The sequence below is a fragment of the Globicephala melas genome, chromosome 18, assembly GCF_963455315.2.
Source record: "Globicephala melas chromosome 18, mGloMel1.2, whole genome shotgun sequence".
NCBI lineage: Eukaryota > Metazoa > Chordata > Mammalia > Artiodactyla > Delphinidae > Globicephala > Globicephala melas.
This window is the reverse complement of record NC_083331.1, coordinates 49,376,765-49,394,609: the sequence shown is the minus strand read 5'-3', so window position 1 is coordinate 49,394,609 and position 17,845 is coordinate 49,376,765. Positions and strand designations below refer to the sequence as shown.

Genomic DNA, 17,845 nt, shown 5'->3' with positions numbered 1-17,845 from the left:
CCCCAGGCCGGCACACATCAAGGAGCTGTCGTGTTTTCAGTCTCTAAGAAGCCACCAAAAAATTAAAAACACCCTTCTCTCCTTTCTTCCATCAAACTTCATTTTTTGCAGCATCCCATGATGCCGCAAAACAGGTCCAATTTTTATGATGAATTCCATGAGACGTATACATTAGTCAAGATTTGACAAATCTCATTGGTCACACATACTAAAAACCTATAATGCAAGGACTGTGGCACACAGTCGAAAATATTAGGTAAAAACTAAACATAATTTAAATATAAAAAGTCTACCTTCTAGCTCTTTCCTTGCCCAGAGTAAAATTACTGAAAAGGTTATTCACAATTTTAGAGAAACCAATTCTTCCAAAAAGGGTGGGGCTCTATCCTTTTAATCTTATTTTTTTTTTAATTTTATTGGAGTATAGTTGATTTACAATGTTGTGTTAGTTTCAGGTGTACAGCAAAGTGATTCAGTATACATATATTGAATACATGTATGCATTCTTTTTCAGATATTTTTCCCATATAGCTTATTGCAGAATATTGAGTAGAGTTCCCTGTGCTATATACAGTAGGTCTTTGTTGGTTATCTATTTTATACATAGTAGTGTGTGTATGTTCATCCCAAGCTCTCCCCCCACCCCACGCCCGACGTATCTCCTTTGGTAACCATAAGTTTGGTTTCAATACCTGGGAGTCTGGGTAGTGGCCTTTTTAAACTAATAAAAATTTGAAGTCAGAGAAGCTGAGATGGAGTCTCAGACTCCTTTGTATAATGAAGTCTCCCAATTTCCCCAGGCCTCAGTCTTCTCAGCTAGAAAAGGGGTTCCAGGATTGACAGCTAACCCTTACTCTGTTTACTTCGTGCACGATCTCCCTTAATCTTCACAGCAACCCTGTGTGGTGGGCACTCTTACCCCATCTAGACATGAGGAAACTGAGTAAAACTATGCTTGCTTGAGTTGAGACCTAGGTCAGTCCCTACATAACAGGCAGTGAGCATCCAGTGAGAGTGTCTATGGAAGCGCTGAGTGAACTTGACAATGTAATTAGGAACCTATTCCCAGCCATCCCAGCCTATTCTGCACACTCTCAAGGGCAGAACTGTCTTACCCAACTTCTCATTGGTTGAAATATGGCTTACACATACTTGTCACTTATGTTAAATCTAATTACTCTTCTGATGAATATTTGCACAAGTATTTGAAGCAAGAAAGAACAAGACCCCAAAAAAAGCAAAACTGCTAGTTAAATTTCAAGTGTATGGGGGGTAGGGAGGGTGGAGATTGGTTGTGTTTTAGAAGAAGAACCTGCCTCAGTTCCCCAAAATCACTCACCCTAGTTTTGTCACTAGCTCAAGAACAAACACATACAAGAGTCTATGGAAACATATCACTCTAGTGATATACCTTTTTAAAAGGGAATATTCTTAGATGAAAACCTCAGTTGAGAGCATTTCACCACTGATTTGCTACATAAATTTTTTCCAGACCGAAGAATACATTAGAATTCAATTTTCCATTTAAATAATCTTTCTTAATTTTAACTAAGATACTAAGAAAGTATTTGGTTATTCACTCATTCAAAAATCACGTAATGGCAATTGCTATGCACGTACCTGGCACGGTGCTTGGCGCTAGGAATATAAAAAGATGAAGCAATTCTTGGAAATTCCTCTTTAAAAGTCTAATAACCCTGTTTTGAAATATGTGGTCAAAATGGCATTTTAAGCCTAGGCATCTCTCTAAAATGTGGTTAAGCCTCTGAATTACAGCATGTTCTTCGTTAACTTATATTGTATACTCAGCACTGCTTTAAGTGACATAATTCTCAAGTCACTGGCCTCTCTTAAGACTTGGCATTGTACTACATAATATCCCGGCATATACCAGGACTATTTTTGCCAATGCTAATATCACTTGATAGCAAACCCAAAGCCAACGCACAGTCTTCCAAAATCGTGGTATTAGAATTGCACAGATCACTGAATTCTAAATGGAATCCGAAAGTCTCTTAGTGGTCAAAAATCTAAACATTTTCTACCCCACTGCCCATGGTAAGCCCTTGGTCTTAGCGGCTAGTGTCAATTACACCTCCCCACTTCCCCTTCTCTTGGGAAGGCTCCCAAGTCTTCACGCAGTCGGGAAGGGAAGACTAACAGCAAAGTACACAGCTCCCAGTGTGTTCTGGATAATTAAAAGCCAACTGTCTTTATAAACCCTCCAAATTCTTAATCATCATTAGGCCAAATGCCAGCTACACTCAGATATTTGGGGGGGGGTGGGAAAGAATGAGTTTAAACATAATTTCTGGTCCAGAAGAAGTGGCCACTTCCTGATACCAACTTTTAGCTTAGAGTCTCCGATTATTTTTGCTGAACCACAACTATTAATAAGCCACAACTGGAAAGAACTATATAAAACCAAGGGAAGAACGATGTGCTCCAGGGCTGACAATTTACGTACCAGGTTTCATCTAGATACGAAATCCAAGACAACCTGAACCCTACTGGCAGCTAGTTAAATTCACCAGAAACATCACACACGAAAATGTGCTCGAGCTCTACAGCTATGCTTTGTTCTGCGAAGGATCACAAAACTACTTCTAAAGAATAAAGTATAAAGTACATGTTGTCTATAAATACAAGTTCAGACTCCAAATTTATGCTGCTGCAGAAAACAGGTAAAATACTGCAAAGGAAAAAAAGTCCACCAAAAGCCTAGTCTAGCGCATAAATTATTGTTTGCTCCTCGATCAAGGAGTTTTTTTAAACAAATAGCACACAAGGCACATGTAGACGTGAATATCCATTATCAGGATAGTTTAAGTAGAGTTCAAATGCTTAATATAATCATTGGTTCTCAAGAGACATCATTGTTTCGTGCAGAAATGTCACACACACACATCAGCAAGTCTCAACAATTAACCTGCTTACCTCCCGGTGAATTACTATGAGAGTCATCACTGTGGGAAACATTCATCGTAGGAAATAGTGTATCTGTATTACAGGTGACAGTCACTACTTATTTTACATGAACTTCAAATGGATAGTCACACCCCTAGGATATGCTTTACTCTCCAGTGTAAGTTTGGCATTATGGGACGAACTTGAGGCGACCTGTGACACAGGAGCTGCCTAAATGATTCTTGATGGATTCCTACTGCAAGCTAACAATGTCGTCCTTCTGGTACACAGTCGTCAGCCTTCCTTCCATTCAACAGTGAATTTCTAGGAAGCAAAGAGATAATTACACTCCTATTCCTAGGTACATGCCCAAGAGAAATAAAAACACATGTTCACACAAAAACCTGTATATGAGTTTTCATAGCAGTATTACTTGTGTTAGCCAAAAACCTGAAAATACCCATCGATCCATCAACTGATGAATGAATAAACAGAAGATGGTATAACCATACAATGGAATATCATACAGCCATAAAATGGAATGGAGTACTGATACATCTACATCGTGGACAAACCTAGAAAACATGAGGCTAAGTGAAAGAAACCAGGCACAGAGGACTACATATGATGATTCATTTCTGTGACATGCCCGGAGAAGGCAAAACCATAGCAACAGAGAGTAGATTAGTGGTTGCCAGGGACTAAGGGAAGGGAAGAATGGGTGAGTGCTAATGGGTATAGGGTGTCTCCGGGCGTGATGAAAACATTTTGAAATTAGGCTGGGGTGAGGGTTGCACAATCCTGCGAATACACTAAAGCCCAATGAACTGTACGCTTCAAAAGGGTGAACTGTATGGTTTGTGAATTGTATCTCAATAAACATGTTCTAAAAAAGCTCAATGAATTGCACACTTAAAAATTTGTGCATTTTATTCAAGTTCAATAAAGAAGACTTTTTAAAAGGCGTTCAATACCATCTCATACCCCATACACAAAGGAAGTTCAACATATGTTAAGCTATTAATTTGTTTACTATCTCCTAAACGTCTATCCCCCTAAAAAACTTACTTATAATTTCATAGGAATAGGTCTAAATTTGCAAAGTGAAACTTCCAGCCCACTACCTCACATACAGAAATGTTTTAATCACGATATTTCCTTTTATATACTTGCATCTATCTTTTTACTTTTAAATGTGTCATCTTTGCATTATCTCTAAACAATTCTACAACCCTAAGTTTTCTCAAGTGCAGTTATGGCCTTTTTTTATAGCTCACTTTACGTATATGGTCTCAAAACAGAAAACACAGGTAAGATGGGACACAGAGGGCCATAGCACCTCCACATTAGCTCCTGTTGTGAACTAATTACCATCCCCACAACAGAATGGTTCAGAAATCAGTTTTCCTCAAACGACTTGTAGGAACAAAGTTTCCCCTAGGTTCTTTCTAGGGCCTTAATAGATCAACAAAGTTTCCAGATTATGTATCTCAAAAGTAGATATTGCTCAGGGCTCCATAACACGTCTAATTATTAGTTTAAAATATCCTTGGCTGGGTAATAATTTTAGTTTTTAGTAATAATGTCAGTAATAATTTAATTTAATAATAATTTTAATTTTGTTTCAAGACTATAAAAACGGAAGGACTGAGAGTAACTTCTTCAGCACCACAGTCGGCCCTCTGTACTGAGCGTTGGGAATGTGGAACCCACAAATACGGAGAGCCGACTGCACTAGGGCATTTTATTTGAGGGACATGAGCATCCCCGGATTTTGGTGTCCCCAAGAGGTCCTGGAACCAATTCCCCCACAGATACAGGTGTCCCCCAAGGGACACCTGTATCCTGGTATAGTGACATGTGAAAAGATTGATATGAATGTTCCATCTTAGGATAACAGAAGGAAGACTCTGCCCATACAAATGGATGAGATTGTTTCCCCCACGCCAAAAAAAAATATATATATATATCGCAAACCTTGAGAGCTCAATGTCAGGATGTGTGCCTGATCCCCTCATGCAGTGCTGAGGGCTCCCTCTTCCCCCTCTGCGCCTTCAACTCCTGGCTGCCCGTGACATTCACATCACCGCAGGCACACGTGTACTCGCCTTCGTGGCTCCCCTACTGGCCTAAGTCCTTGAAGGGGCTGTCACAGCCGACAGGTTTACTCCAACCTGAACACGTTTTGTTTGGCCCACGCACAATGTTGGGCAAGAGGGAGCAAAGATCTGGGTTACCAGCTTCTCTTTAAAAAAAGAAATGGTCTGCCAACGCTGGGCATGCATTACCTGAAAAGCCACAACTGGCTGCCCTGAGGTAGTGATGGGCGGCCCTGGGGAGAACACACTCTGCAGAGAGCCACAGACCCTACCCTCCCATCTGCTACACCCACCCTTCCTCGCCCCAGCTCACCACCTGGCTGGCCCCGCAGGCATGTCAGTTTGAAAATCCACAGGGATTTTCATTGCATTCTGAAGGCCCAGCATAAATCCTGCCCTGTAGGAAGGACTCTCACTCGTTGACTCAGAATTTAGCGTGTAAAAGAATCACTTGTGACGCCTGTAAAACAATACAGGTCCCAGGCCTTTCTCTAAGGGAGCCTGAGACAGACACCTGAAGTTTAACGTTTCCAGAAGTACCCTTACGGAGTTTTGCTAAGAATGGTCTCCGATAAACACTGTTTTAGTGTTAGGTATCTAGAGCTCTGTGAGTCTTGATTTCCTTATAAGAAAAAGAATTTGGAGTAAATCATCACTACAGCTCACAACTCTAAATGCTTTCTTTGGTTCTTTATTGGAAATCGAAGGAAACCGAACAGGAAATCAGTTCCTGCTCTCTGCTACCACCTACTGGCAAGTTCCTGGTACTGCAGAGGTATAAGCTGCAGTTTAATACCTCAGTTAAGGAATTACTGTTTCCTAGTTTTCACGGCTAGATCCAAGTACATTTTTTTAAAAATTCAACAAAATAGCTTAAGAACATATCACCAAGCAACATTTGATGAAAACAAAAAAGAGAAATATCTTACAGTTTGATTTGTCAATTATACCTCAATACGGCTGAAAAAAATTAATATAAACACCACTAATCTGTCTCCTTTATTCATTCTATAACAGCTTTTGATGTGTTTCTACCAAATTGATTTTGAAACACACAATAGATTTTGAGACTTCTGCAGAAAAATTTGCACGTTAAGATATACAGTCTGTTTAAATGGTAGACCTGGGACCCAACGACATGGAACAACTTTCTACCATAATAAAATTCTCCAATGTGGAATGATCTGCATTTTTGCAGAAAGTAAACTCCTGTTATAAAAAATGTTCGAACATATGGGTGAGATTTCTAAGATTCCTCTCAGGACCGTGGATGATTTCTCTCTCATCCAGTAAAGCATCAGGGAAGCTCACAGATCTGGGTTCTATGAGGCTTAGGTTTGTACGTGGATTCTGCTCTCCGAGCCTAGAACTATGCTTTAAAAGGGAGATAATACGGGCAGGCAACCAAGCACAACAAACTGAAGATGCGTCTGAATGTTCAGGCAAAACCGAGAAGGATCCCTGGCAGAGGGCAGCTGGGTGTGACAGAATGTGTGCAAGGCAGGAGGGTATGGGTTAGTCCGGAAAACTTCTCCAGGGTAATTACTTCACCCTCCTCCAAACCGTGAAGCTTAACCTGCCAACCACGCCCTCCAAATTCTTCAGTTCACCTGCTCAGTGGCCTTCCTCCACCTTCTAAACTCTGTTCGTTCAATTACAAACGCCAAGCAGGTAGCCCTGAACTTGCAACCCTTGTCCTTCCCCTGAAGCGCCCCTCCAGCCTCATATTCACACCTCCCCGCTGAGCATCTCCTCTTGAGCACCCAGACATCACCACAGAGCCCACATGTAAGACAGGCCTCACCCTCTCACCCAGGACTGAACCGCCACACCCCACTTCTCTACTGAAGTCATGATACCAACACCCTCCCAGCTGCCCAGACTCAAAACACGAGCATGAACCTTCCTGTCCCTCCAAATCCACGTCATTCTCTCCACCCCAGTTCTCGGCTTCTCCTCTGGCAGATGTAACATTTCAACAACCTACTGATCACCTTGCCTTAATCTCCCTTTTCTACTCTGTACTTCAAAGGCTACCTATCATTCCTTAAAAATCAAAAACCACTGCTCAAAATCTTCCAAAGGTCCATTTGCCCTTAGGGTAAGGCTTCCCTCCCTCCCTCCAGGTCTTTCACCCCTGGATTCTCACACGTGATTCCTTGATTCTGTGTAAACACAAGCAATCAGTATCCTCCAGGGCCTTCACCCCTCCATCTCAACATCTCAAAGTGTACCCTCCACTGTTTTCCCCGAACACCACTGCCCCCAAAAGAGTCCTTCTCCCTCTACATCTTCTGTGAGACGGATTTTCTGAGCCACTAGTTCAGTAGACACCCCGTTCTGCCTTATGTCACCATCAAGTGGCCGTGTCTGCTCTTCTGTCCAACACTGAAACTTTCTGGAGCTCAGGAACCTCCGTCAAGGTTACACATCTTCTCCTGCCCTCCCCCACTGCGTAACATACACAACAACAAACATCTGTAAGAAAAAAAATATCTTAATTCACTTCTCCTAAAGGCCAAAAGGAGAAAAAGAGAAACTGCTGTGTGAGATATACAGAGAAGTTTTAATTCAGATTCAGAGACTAAAAGAACACAGCTCAGGAAAAAGAAAAGGCAGCAGTGGAAAGTGGGAGGGGATGGGAGAGCAAACCAGCCTCCCTACCTCTCAGGCCGTGATCCAGGAACAAGAGTCCTGGATCAGACAGATGGTACCTACACTGGGGAAAAACACCTGAGAGGTTCTGGCAGCACATGAAAGCCCTAACTAATGTCTTGGGGGAAAAGGAAAAGCCGAAAACCAGCGTGAACTAATATTTTCCTCCCCTAACAGAGAATAATGACAGACGTCCTACATCCTGGAACAGAGAATGAAGTCAGAAGACAGAAAAGCCGGAGGAGAAGGAAAACAGATTGGGTATCGGCAGGGACGGGGACCCTGAGTGCCGCATGAAATAATGATCGCCGCACCTAAAGCAGAGCCAGATGGCAGCCACAGACAATGGAGACCCATGCAGGCCACATGAAATTTTGATGAATTCCTTAATGGCCACACCACGAAAGCCATATTCCAGAAAGAGGCTAATAATAGAACAAACGTCAGTGCAGAACAAAAAGACTTAAAACCGCCTGCATTCGTTATTCAACTACATTTGGACAGTTTTCAAAATGTGGTTGTTTAATAAGTGCTTTCACTGGTGACGATGATCACCGTTTATGCCACGAATGCTGTTATTTTTTGAACCCTAAGCTGATGCTCCAGGCCACTGTGGTAACTGCATTACAACAAAAGGCTGGGTCACACACCTACACACACACTTGACCCAAAATGATCACGAGAGTCGTGGACTGGGGAGAACCATACACTTCCACGCCACTTCCCCACATCTCAACGTGAGAAATCAAGCCAAGTTACAGCTTATATAACAACATACTCTTAATCCTCAAAATGAGCAGACTAATTTACACAAGCGTATATGCACAGTGCCTTACGAACTCTAGCCTGTCTACACAAGGCAAGATGCTTCTGAATTGCATCCAGTCAAAGTCGAAAGTCGAAATAAGACTGAAGGTGAGTGAAGTAAGTCAGAAAGAGAAAGACAAATACCGTATGCTAACACATATATATGGAATTTAAGAAAAAAAAATGTCAAGAAGAACCTAGGGGTAAGACAGGAATAAAGACACAGACCTACTAGAGAACGGACTTGAGGATATGGGGAGGGGGAAGGGTAAGCTGTGACAAAGCGAGAGAGGCATGGACATATATACACTACCAAACGTAAAATAGATAGCCAGTGGGAAGCAGCCGCATAGCACAGGGAGATCAGCTAGGTGCTTTGTGACCATCTAGAGGGGTGGGATATGGAGGGTGGGAGGGAGGGAGATGCAAGAGGGAAGAGATATGGGAACATATGTATATGTATAACTGATTCACTTTGTTATAAAGCCGAAACTAACACACCATTGTAAAGCAATTATACTCCAATAAAGATGTTAAAAAAAATAAAATAAAATAAAAAATAAAATAAAAAATGACTGAAGGTGACTGGTCTTATGTGCCTTCTACAAAAGTCTTGATGGAATGAGTTAAATCTTCCTGGAGTTAGACCTCCAGGAAGACGCTGTGGGAGAAGGCAGAGCCATCTGATAACTGGTATGAAGTGATGCTTCAGGTTGAAAGAGCTAAAACTGGACTGGACAACCCAGAAGGAACGTGAATAGCTGTACACATGCGTGAAGGATCCGGAGATAACTAGAAAAGAGCTGAGGGAACTGCAGCCCTCCTGCAGGTCCTGGGTAAATAACCTCTTAATTAAGAGACACTGAGTAGGAATGTGAATTGGTTCAGACACTATGGAGAACAGTATGGAGGTTCCTTAAAAAACTACAAATAGAACTACCATATGACCCAGCAATCCCACTACTGGGCATATACCCTGAGAAAACCAAAATTCAAAAAGAGTCATGTACCAAAATGTTCATTGCAGCTCTATTTACAATAGCCCGGAGATGGAAACAACCTAAGTGCCCATCATCGGATGAATGGATAAAGAAGATGTGGCACATATATACAATGGAATATTACTCAGCCATAAAAAGAAACAAAATTGAGCTATTTGTAATGAGGTGGATAGACCTAGAGTCTGTCATACAGAGTGAAGTAAGTCAGAAAGACAAAGACAAATACTGTATGCTAACACATATATACGGAATTTAAGAAAAAAAATGTCATGAAGAACCTAGGGGTAAAGCAGGAATAAAGACGCAGACCTCCTAGAGAACGGACTTGAGGTTATGGGGAGGGGGAAGGGTGAGCTGTGACAGGGCGAGAGAGAGTCATGGGCATATACACACTAACAAATGTAGTAAGGTAGATAGCTAGTGGGAAGCAGCCGCATGGCACAGGGATATTGGCTCGGTGCTTTGTGACAGCCTGGAGGGGTGGGATAAGGAGGGTGGGAGGGAGGGAGACGCAAGAGGGAAGACATATGGGAACATACGTTTATGTATGACTGATTCACTTTGTTATAAAGCAGAAACTAACACACCATTGTAAAGCAATTATACCCCAATAAAGATGTTAAAAAAAAATTTAAAAAAAAGAGAGACACTGAGTAGACCAAGGATTCTGAAACTAGCTGGGATCTGTTGGGACCCGCTCCACACAAGTAGGGTCGGGGCAACCTGGAGTTCGTGCAGATCAAGACTACCTGAGCAGGCCGTCAGCAGTTGGGTTTTCCCAGGTAGATGCGAGAGGACAAGAGAGCCAGTTTGAAGACAATCTCAAGAAAGTGGCTTAGTGTCAGACCATGCAGACTACACTAAGCAGGGAGGGAAGTAGAGACAGGCAGCTGGTAAGAAGAAAGAAAGTAAAGGGGCTTTGACTAAGCATGTTTAGTTGAAGCTGCTGAGTAAGCTGTAGAGTAAGATGCTGCGATTTTTTTTTTTTTTTTTCAGTACGTGGGCCTCTCACTGTTGTGGCCTCTCCCATTGCAGAGCACAGGCTCCGGACGCGCAGGCTCAGCGGCCATGGCTCATGGGCCTAGCCGCTCCGCGGCATGTGGGATCTTCCCGGACTGGGGCACAAACCCGTGTCCCCTGCACCAGCAGGCGGACTCCCAACCACTGCGCCACCAGGGAAGCCCAGATGCTGGGATTTAATAATGCAGAAGTGCAGCCCTTCCAGGAAATAACTAAATCCATGATTAGGGCGTCAAAGAAAGTGCCTGGAGTAGGAAAGGATATCGTGGATTGGGAAGTGAGAGAACCTGATGCACCCTTCCGGTCTACACTGTGTTACCCAGGGTGATGGCAGGTCAGAGCAGGAGGGATGCATGAGTCAGGTGCTCAAGTCTTCACTGAATAAAAAGGAGCAAGTGAGAGGTCAGAGGTCAGCAGCAGTGAGGAAGAAGGATATTGGACAGTCTAACCAACTGGTCTAAGACATAGATACTGCTGTGTGAACATTTCAGGCTAACTCTCTGGAAGTGGCCACTTCTTCCAGCCCTGAAGTGGGTGAGAGATGGCAAACTCCACTGGAGAAGGCAACAGGAAAAAAGGAGGACTGGCTTTCTCTTAAGGCAAAGAGGTAAAGAGAAGGTTTAGGGGAGGGGTAAATGTTGGAGTGTTCACCATAAAATTGTTCCAGGGGACAGAGTGGAAAGCTCTGGGAGGAAGCAGGTCACTGGACCAAGAAGCCAAGCGTTGAGCACCATGACCGAAGCTCTTCCATCTTGGTGGGACAAAGGCTGACTGACAGCAAGGATACAAGAGGTTAGGCGGCTACAGGGAAGACCTCGGTGTGGTTTAAACATTTCCGTATTACATTTAACAGTCAGTAACCTGTGACTCTAAGTCAAGCCAAGACCACACAGATCCTGCATTTTTTTCTTATGATAAACCATCCTGCGTTTTGAAACTACACTGAAAAAACATCGTCTACTCAACACACACCCAGGAGACTGACGGGATGAATAATACTTCAAACATTAAGCCACTTGTCTATAAACAGAGAGATATCTTGGCTATATTCACATTACCTGAAGCAAAACTAATTTTGTTAAAGCTTTTTAAAAACATTCTTCTCGGTCACAGTTTGGTTTAGGAAAACCTTTCAGTTTTGCTTAGACTACACACTCCAAAGGCACTTATCAAAACTTTTCATTTACTAAAATCAAATCTCCAGTTTTTAACTGTAAATTAAATATTTACAAATACAACACATAGACGATCGCTTACGTATTTTCTGAGAACTTCATTGAAGCATTGCCAGAAAAAGTAGTTATAATTATTATTCAGCCATTGGGAATAACTCTTCATCACTGAACAAAGAACGTTCGAAGTACATCAGAGTATATTCAACAAAATCAATGTACTTTATGCATTTGCTTGGTACTATGTTAAAGCAACATGGGAGACAAAATAACTTATTAACCTAATTTATTGAAAACCACATCTTAAACCAGGGGTGGGCAAACTAGGGCCTATGGGCCAAACCCAGGCCCGCCAACTGTTTTTATAAATAAAAGTTTATTGGAACCCAAACTCCAATCGATTGCAATGAGATCTCTCACTACAATGGGCAGAGAGAGTTGAGTAGTCCTAACAAAGATCCATTGCCCATAAAGCCTAACACAAAATTAAATATGGGCTTGGGCTCCTGGTGACAGTTCCAGAGGATCTGTCAGGAGGCCCAGCATGGGCAGATTAGGCCAGAGAAGACCCCAGCCAGGTCCATATTTTCCTTGGAAGGGGCAGCTCAGCACCTTCCCAAGCTCTTTGGTGGGAAAGGGGTTTTCTGTCCCATCAAAGTGAGGGGGTAAGGATGCTTCCCATTGAGAAAATGGACTATGTTTATAATCAGTGAATCCTGGAAAACACTTACAGTGCATGAAAATGTCAACAGACTAGAAATCCTACCTGGGACCTGGCCGTTGAGTGTTATGCCCAGGAGGGGATTCTTCCCACATTGGGATTATAGTGAGGCTCTGCCCCAGAACCTGCAGGCTTCCAGGTGTGCAGCCAGCAGGAGAAGGTGTACCTTTCTAAGAGCTACTCTCTTAAAGACTTGAACTTCAGGAAAAGACAGGGCGTGGGCTGCTTCCTCCTGGCCTACGTGATGTTGCACTGAACTCTGCCGATGAAGCCTGAACCCACAGGAAGAGAAAGGTCAGATAATGAGAGAAACAAATCTCAGATTTCTCTTAGATAGACCAAAAACTGAAACAGAGCCACATGTAAGTGCACACAAAGTGTGCCTTTCTGGAATTCCCTTAAATATGTGGAATAAATTTCAAGAATTGCATAAAAAGCATTCCAAACATGAAACCCTGACCTCAAGCCTGGGAAGCGGAAGCGGGGTGGAAAGAAACTCTCCAGAAAAGATAAATCGAAGAATGAAGGGGCACCTTGTCAGAAACAATCTTTAAATAAAGCCCAGTGGAAGGAACGTATTCAGTATTTTGGAGTCAGGGATAGGTTTGAAAAAAGAAAAAGAAATGATAAGTCAGGCCTTCAAGAGCATAGACCAGGCTGTGGACAACTGCAAAATGGAGAAAGCTGAGAACTCAGCAACCAAATGGCCACAGGAGAGCTTATTGTAAAACTATCAGAGCCGCTGAAAGCCCCAACTCTGTAAAAGCCAAAAAAGATATTGCAAATTCACAGGTTGCTTGAGAAAAGAATAAACTTGTATGGGGGTCTGAAGCAAAGAATAGATCGGAAACTCAAACAATATGAGACATATGTCACTTGGCCAGTATCCTTCACTACATGTGTGAGGTGCACATGCTCAATTTACTGAAAAGATTTCCATGCTTGTGTTAAATGTGTCAGGAAATTGACAGAAGTAGAAAAAATAAGCATAAATTTTGAGAGCTTACAATAATGAAATGAAGCTTTCTGTTATCTGTATAAGAAATTAGAATGTTTAACACTTATATATCCCTAGAGTGTAAAATCCATTTTAGTTTTCATCTATTTGTTATAGCATAGTCAACGAGCTTCCTATATTCGAATTCAGTTTAATGATACTTATTCTGAAATTTTAAGATTGCTATTTGTTTATAACGGATTAGTTATAACTGGATGAGTCTCAATTGATATTGTCTTTGTAAATGACTTTAATTACTTTAATGTTATAAAAGTAACGATTAAATTTTTATTGGGAAGGTGCAGTTAATTCTTCACAGTCGCATGGTAAAAGAAATTAATTTTTATGTTCCTTCAAATAAAATATTTCAGTAAAAAAAGAAAAATATAATAAGTGCTATATAGAGATATATACTGAAAGCTGTGGAATAACTCTCCTTGGGGAGAAAGAAAAACATGGAGAGACCAAAAAATGACATATTGCTTGGAGTTATCCAAGGTGGATGGGATGAGCATAAAATCAGTACAAAGTTGACTTCACTCCAGGGTCTGCCCCCCTTTCACACAGTCCTCAGTGGTACTTTGAAAATGCAGACTTCAGAAAATAGTTGTTGAATGCATGCTGCCCTCTGGTGGCCCAGAAGTGCTATCCCCTACCACAGCTTTCTCCCAAATTACTCGTACTGTGTTCTGGAGCTTTCCCAAGTCCTTTTCCTTCAAACAGTTACGCATCCTTTATTCCAGTGACTTAAGACTTCAATCTCACATGACAGCCGAATATTTCTGACCAAATAAATCCTAATACAGTCATGGTTTAGCCCTTCCATATAACCGGTAGTCACTTTATAGAAACACATTCTGGAAAGAGTCACTAATAACAAGTCCAGAACAGGGAGAACAGCCTTCATGCAGGCAGACCCTGTAGAGGGTCTCTCATTCCCCATGGGATGACCAATTGCACGTGTAATCCGCTTTCTCCTAATGTTCCGCCAGTTCTTTCACTGTAAGGATTTATTTTCGGGTGTTGTTTCCACAAACCTTGCCTAGAGACACTTCTGCACACATTCCATTAGTCTGTCATAGCTAAGCCCCCTCTCACAAAGCCAGTGTCAACGTATTTTACCCCTTGTAAAAAAAAAAGGGGGGAGGAGGGGGTAAAAAAAAAAAAGGTAAGAGGGAAATCTTGGATGCCGGGGCCTCCTTTCGCAGTAAATTGATATAACTGAAGTAGCCACTTTCTCCCTCTTCATCACCCCTTATTTCATATACATAATTACGGCTGATAAAAAATGGAGGCCAAGGGCTTCCCTGGTGCGCAGTGGTTGAGAGTCTGCCTGCCGATGCAGGGGACACGGATTCGTGCCCCGGTCCAGGAAGATCCCACATGCCACGGAGCGGCTGGGCCCATGAGCCATGGCCGCTGGGCCTGCGCGTCCGGAGCCTGTGCTCTGCAGCGGGAGAGGCCACAACAGTGAGAGGCCCGCGTACCGCAAAAAAAAAAAAAAAAAAAAAATGGAGGCCACTCCAGTGGACCGGCCCACATCACAAACCTAAGTCAGCCTACACTCACGGAAAACTGCCAAGGACACCTAACATACACGGACCCCAATCTTCCAGCTCGGCTCACCTCACGCTAGAAAACGCTAGACCTGTTAGCCTTCCCAGGATACTCCTGGCCTCCTGGTCAATCATGCAATGTCCATGTTGCTGCCTCGAAGGCTCTGTCAACTCGCTTTTGCCCAAATCCCTCAGAAACAGTACTCCCCCCCATCCATGAATTATCTTCCCTTGAATAAAGGACCGTCAAACTTGCTACTAAATTGTATCATTTTTTTGTCATTTGTCACAACCCGTAGATACTTCCTCTGTATGCAGGCTTCCTCCAACTTCTCTCACTGTTGAATGTTTGTGTCTGTCAGCCACCACTGCAGGCCTCACAGAGCTTTGCACTCAAAGGTCGGCCAGAAAGCATGGCTTTCATTTCAACATGTTCTTTGTGAGCCGTTTCGGTGCAAACCCTGAGCAGCTGAGTTCTGAGTTAGTTTCCATAGGACAAATCCAAGTAACTGTTCCACAGGCTCTACTGCTTCCTCTCCTCCACAGAGCCTGCAGGCCACCCAGAACAGGCAGAAGATTAAAATGCATTGCCAGGCTTTCTTCTTTTAATTGGTCTCTTTCTTTGGCGTGCTTTTGGAAGACAATAGCGTGGGATGAGGCTTTAGTTTCCTTCAACTTTACACAAACAAGAGTCAACTCTAGCCAGAAGGGGGAAAGAACATAAATCTGTGGTGTGGCAGCCTAGTTCCCAGCGGCCAGCGGGGTTCACAGAAACTGCAAACGCAGGTTACTCCAAGTTCAAGTCTGCATTTACAGGACGTTTAGTAAATCTATGCAAAATGAAATGGAGGCAAATTCCGTGGAAAATCTAAACCAAAGGATACTCAAAGGCAAAACCTTTTTTCATAATCTAACAAGCTCTGGGAAAATTACCTGTGGGCTAACGAACTGGAAAGTTACAGAAAACATGCTTAAATTTTCCAATATCACTGCTTTTACGCAATAACTTACAAATAGCTGAAGATGGGTGGAATTTACCAGAATTAATCCGATAAATCACAATGTCATAGATGATCCAACCTTGAAGGGGCCTCTAAGATTACTCAATAGCTGTCAACCAAAGCTCTCTGTAAACTGTACATCACAATACATAAGAGGAAAAAACTAAGGCTCTTTACTGAAACGGACAAAGAAGAGTAAAATGGTTAGTGAAGAATGGACAGTGCATAGTAACAAGCACAAACTTTGGGTCAGACACCTGCTGCCCCATTCAGGCTCTGACACTCTCTAGCTAAGTTACAGAATTGCTAAGCCTCTATTTTTTTCTCTTACTGAACCAAATTTTCGTAAGAAGTTTGGCCAACTCCTATGCCCTTCCCATAAGACTTTCTGCCTTGGATGACAAAAATTGTAAAAAGAAAAAAATGACTATGAAATGTCAAAGTGACAAAATTTGGATACACAGAAAATACTCTTTCCCACTACGCCATACTGCCAGTGGATATATTTGATATGTTTGTGGGCTTAAAAGTACTAGAGAAGAATGGCACAGCTGAATAGGAATCTGTGAAGAAAAACAGAAATACACGATTGCATTAAATAAGGATGACAATAATTAGTGCTGGGACACAAATTCTACTCTTTGAAAGACACTAAAAAAAAAAATCAAACCACTGGGAGAATTTCTGCAAAACACAATGATAAACGACTTGCATCCAGAATACAGAACTCTAGAAAACAAATAACCCAATTTAAAAGATGGGCAAATTATCTGAACAAACACTTCATCAAAGAAGGTATACGAATGGCAACTAAGCACACAAAAAATGCTCAACATCACTTGCGTAATAAAGAGAAAGACTCAATGTGGAAAAGTCTGTCCATTTCTGATAAAGTTAAACAGACACTTACAAGAAGACCCATCAATCCCATGCCTCAGCATTTACTCAAGTGAAATAAAAAGCCTGTCATGAATGTTCTCAGTGGCTTCATAATTGCCCAAAACTAAAAGCAACCCAAATATACTTCAAATGGGAATTGATAAACTGAGGTACATCTGTTCCAGGAATACCACTCAGTGATGAAAAGGAATGAAGTACTGATACAAACATGAATGAGTCTCAGATGCATTACGCTAAGTGAAAGAAGGCTACAATAGTATGATTCCATTTATATGATATTCTCAAAATGACAAAACCACAAGGACCTTCAAGGACAGAAAACAGATCAGCGGTTGCCAGGGACAGGGGCTAAAAAAGGAAGGATCTTCTACAAAAGGTGCACAAGGAAATTTGGGGGAGGGGGGCGGGGGGATGAAACTGCTGTAACTCGATCGAGGTGGCAGTCACACAACTGTCTGCATTTTGTCAGATCTCAATTCACTACCAAGGGTGAATTTCACTGTAAATTATACCTCAATTTTAAAAAAAGGTATGAGACACGTGATGTGAAACAGCTATCAGAAATGTTGCCATTCTCTGAGCTGATATGAAACGAGGTTTAAGATAGTGATACTTAAACTTGAGTCAGTGGGTCCAGGCTGGGAGCTGGGAATCTGTAGCTTTAAAAAGCATTCTAGGGTTTCCCTGGTGGCGCAGTGGTTAGGAATCTGCCTGCCAATGTAGGGGACACGCGTTCGAGCCCTGGTCTGGGAAGATCCCACATGCCGCGGAGCAGCTAGGCCCGTGAGGCACAACTACCGAGCCTGCGCGTGTAGAGCCTGTGCTCCGCAACAAGTGAAGCCACTGCAATGAGAAGCCTGCGCACCGCGATGAAGAGTGGCCCCTGCAACTGGAGAAAGCCCGCGCACAGAAACGAAGACCCGACACAGCCAAGAATAACTAAATAAATTTATAAAAAAAATAAAAGCATTCTAGATTATTTTGATGCAGGTGGTCCAAAGACTACACT

At 42.4% G+C, this 17,845-nt stretch overlaps 1 protein-coding gene and 1 pseudogene across 12 annotated transcripts in view; one reads left to right on the top strand and one right to left on the bottom strand.

The window, feature by feature from the left end:
• The window catches only part of LMO7 (LIM domain 7), a 202,207-nt gene that overhangs the window by 142,495 nt on the left and 41,867 nt on the right, over positions 1-17,845 (bottom strand). The gene's annotated exons all lie outside the window — the stretch shown is intronic.
• Positions 12,685-13,246, top strand: LOC132593871 (protein FAM204A pseudogene; annotated as a pseudogene).